Genomic DNA, 4052 nt, shown 5'->3' with positions numbered 1-4052 from the left:
TCACAATCTGATGTCACATGGGGCTATCCTAGAGCTAACACACTCTTATGTGATGTAACCTTCTTGAATCCATGCATATCCTCATTCGACACCCAAATCCTTGCTTGGAGGAGGAAATCCACTATCTTCCTCCATCCTTTCTCTGCCTGTGGGATGTGTGTTAGATTTTGGTGACTGATCAGGAAAGTATTGTACATACTTCATAAATTCTTTGAAAAAAAAATTTGGGCCCTATTTTATCAAGATTTTGGACCGACATGTAATTATTAATTATAACCCTAAAGTGGTAAAAATACTTGTATAAAAAGAGCTTAGGGTTAGGGATTGTTTCATAGTTGTGATGTGAAATTGGTTCTTGTAGTGATATTGAGTTGTAAGGGATTACAGATTGTAATCAGGTTGTAATTACTGGATCGTATTAATATAAAACTTGTTGTTTGGTGGACGTAGCCTAGGGATTGGGTGAACCACATTAAATCTTGGTGTCGTGTTCTTTTCTGTGTGATCTATTATTTTCTAATATTGGTTATATTTGCATGTAATTGTTATTTTTGTCAGTGGTTTAATCCTAACAAGTGGTATTAGAGCAAGGTTATTTTTTAGTTATCCTCTGTAGGAAAGTCTAACGGTTGAGTGGGAGCGATGGCAGACAAGGGTAAGCTGAGGGTTGAGAGGTTTAATGGGCAGAACTTCTAGTTATGGAAGATGCAAATGGAAGAATATCTTTATCAGAAGGATTTATGGAAGCCATTGGAAGGAAAAAACAACAATCAGGGATCTATGTCAAATGATGAATGGGATCTTTTATATAGAAAGGCACTCAGAAGCATTTGGTTATGCCTGGCACTATTAGTGACATTTAATATTACAAAAGCAAAGACAATAGAAGAATTGATGCAAACCCTAGCAAAACTATATGAAAAGTCCTCCACTTCAAACAAAGTATTTCTCATGAAGCATTTATTTAATATGAAAATGGCAGAAGGTGGATCTATTACAAATCATTTAAATGAGTTTAATACTATTACTAGTATGTTATCTTTTGTGGGTGTCAATTTTGATGAAGAAATTAGGGCTCTCTTGATTTTGTGTTCTTTTCCTAAAAGTTGGAATGGCTTGGTAATGGTTGTGAGTAATTATGTTCCTGGATCTAGACCCTAAAATATGATGATGTGATCAATGTTATTTTGAGTGAGAAAACTCATAGGAAATCCTTAGGCGGATCTACATCTGGAAGTGCTTTCAATGCACAAAGTCGAGGTAGAATGATTGAGAGAAATTCCAAATATCATGTGAAATCAAGAGGAAAGTCAAAGGGAAGGAGGTTTCAATCAAGAGGACCGAACGACTGTTGGTACTGTAGGATACTGGGTCATAAAAAGAAAGATTGCTGGAATCAAAAGAAAAATGAAGGAGATAAACCAGATGGAGACAAGGAGGCAAATGTGGTAAATAAAAAATCTGAAGAGGATGCTTTGCTTCTATCTTTAGAAAGTGTTGATGATTCATGGGTTTTAGATTCTGGTGCTTCATTTCATGCTACACCTCATAGAGGTTATTTCATTGATTATGTCCAAGGGGATTTTGGGCTTGTTTATTTGGGGGATAATGAACCCTGTCAGATTGTTGGAAAGGAAAAAGTTAAGATTAAGTTGCAGAATGGGAATCATTGGCTACTACATGAGGTAAGACATGTTCCAAGGCTGAGTAGGAATTTAATTTCGACAGGGCAACTTGGTGATGAGGGTTGTGTAGTTACTTTTAATGATAAAAATTGGAAGATTTCAAAAGGTTCCCTTGTAGTAGCAAAAGGTGTGAAAGTAGGTACCTTATATCTTTGTATAGGTCATATTGTTCTTTCTACTTTAATTATTTTAGAGAAAAATAAATGTTTAGGAATAGTTGCTACAGTTGAACAGGGAGAACAAATAGCTACTATAAATTCTGATACAGTGCTATGGCACAACATACTTGGGCACATGAGTGAGAAAGGTATGAAAGTACTTCATTCAAAGAAAGTTTTACCAGGCCTAGAATGTTTTAATATGGAATTTTGTGAAAGTTGCAAGTATAGAAAACAAAAGAGGGTGAGTTTTGTGAAGACTGAGAAGGAAAACAAAAAGGAGAAATTAGAGCTTGTGCATACTGATGTATGGGGAACAATGCAGGTATCTTCCCTTGGCGGCTCTCATTATTATGTTACATTTATTGATGATGCAACTAGAAAAGTATGGGTTTATTTCCTTAGACAAAATTTTTATGTATTTCAAACTTTTAATAAATGGAAATGCTTGGTTGAAAATGAGACTGGTAAGAAATTAAAATGTCTCAGATCTGATAATGGTGGTGAGTATTGTAGTCATGAATTTGAAGATTATTTCTCCACTAATGGTATTCATAGACATAAAATTTTTCCAAGGACTCCACAGGAAAATGGAGTGGCTGAATGTATGAATAGGACTATAATGGAGTGCGTAGGGAGCATGAGGTTGCATGCTAGGTTGCCCTTACACATGTGGGTGAAGGCTGTCAATATTGTTATAAATTTTATTGATAGAGGTTCCTCTACTCCTTTGGGTTGTGGTATTCCAAAGGAAGCATGGACTGGTAAGAAGGCAAGTTATTCTTTTCTCAAAACCTTCGGTTGTGAAGCATTTGCTCACATAGATTCTGAAAAATAGAACCAAGCTAGAAGCTAAGTCAAAAAAATGTATATTTGTTGGATATGGCATTAATGAATTTGGTTATAAGCTTTGGGATTTTGAAAATTAGAAAATTGTAAGAAGCAGGGATGTCATAATCAATGAAAATGTGTTGTACAAAGATCTATTGTAGCAACATGAGAAGAAAGAAGATAATTATGTAGTGCTAGATGATACTCCAAAAGCTAATGTTCTATCCATTCCTCATGATGTGCAACAACCACAATAACAAATACCACACACATCAATGAATGTTAGATGGTCAACAAGGAAAATTAAACCTCCAAAAAGATTTTCTCCCTCTTTGTATTATATTTTACTTACTAATGCTGGTGAACCTGAAAGTTATGATGAAGTTGTGAAGGTGGATACTAAGATTTAGTGGGAGTCTGCAATGAAAGACGAAATGGACACTTTGCTGAAGAATAAGACATGAGATTTGTTCAATTTTTCTGTAGGTAAAAGAGCTTTATAGAATTAGTGGGTTTCCAAGTTAAAAGAAGAGGATGGAGCTAAGAAAAGATTTAAAGCCAGGTTAGTTGTAAAAGGATTTTTCTAGAGAAAAGGAATCAATTTTGATGAGATATTTTCTCCTATTGTTAAATTGACTTCTATTCGTACTATTTTAAGTCTTATGGCTACTGAAAGTTTTCATTTAGAGTAGCTTGATGTTAAAACATCCTTCCTTCATGGTGATTTGGATGAAGAGATCTATATGGCTCAACCACAAGGATTTGCGATCAAAGGTAAGGAGAACTTAGTGTGCAAATTGAAGAAAAGTTTATATGGCTTGAAGCAAGCACCTCGACAATGGTATTTGAAATTTGACAGTTTTATGCATGAGCATGGCTATAGTAGGTGTGATTTAGACCATTGTGTTTATTTTAAGAGGTCAATGATAGCTACATTATTTTATGTTTATATGTTGATGATATGCTTGTAGCTGGGTCTAACATGGATCATATTAAGAGGCTGAAATGCTAATTAGCACATGAATTTGCTATGAAGGATTTGGGGGCAGCAAAACAAATCCTTGGTATGAATATTTGCAAAGATAGGAAGAATAGAACATTGATGCTATTTTAGGCTGATTATGTGGAGAAGGTGTTGCAACATTTCTCTATGGAGAATGCTAAAGTTGTTGACACACCTTTACCTTGTCATTTGAAGTCAACTAAGGAGATGTGTCCTAAGACATAGGAAGAGGAGGATAAGATGTCCAAGGTACCCTATGCTTCAGTTGTACAAAGTTTGATGTATGCTATGGTATGTACCAGGCCAAATATTGCACATGCAGTGGGAGTTGTTAGTAGGTATATGAGTCATCTAGGAATTGAGCATTGGAATGTA

Source organism: Cupressus sempervirens, chromosome 6 (assembly GCF_028749045.1).
Source record: "Cupressus sempervirens isolate cs-2001-9-10 chromosome 6, ASM2874904v1, whole genome shotgun sequence".
In the NCBI taxonomy this organism is placed as follows: Eukaryota; Viridiplantae; Streptophyta; class Pinopsida; order Cupressales; family Cupressaceae; genus Cupressus; species Cupressus sempervirens.
Note: the sequence above shows the minus strand (reverse complement) of the source record.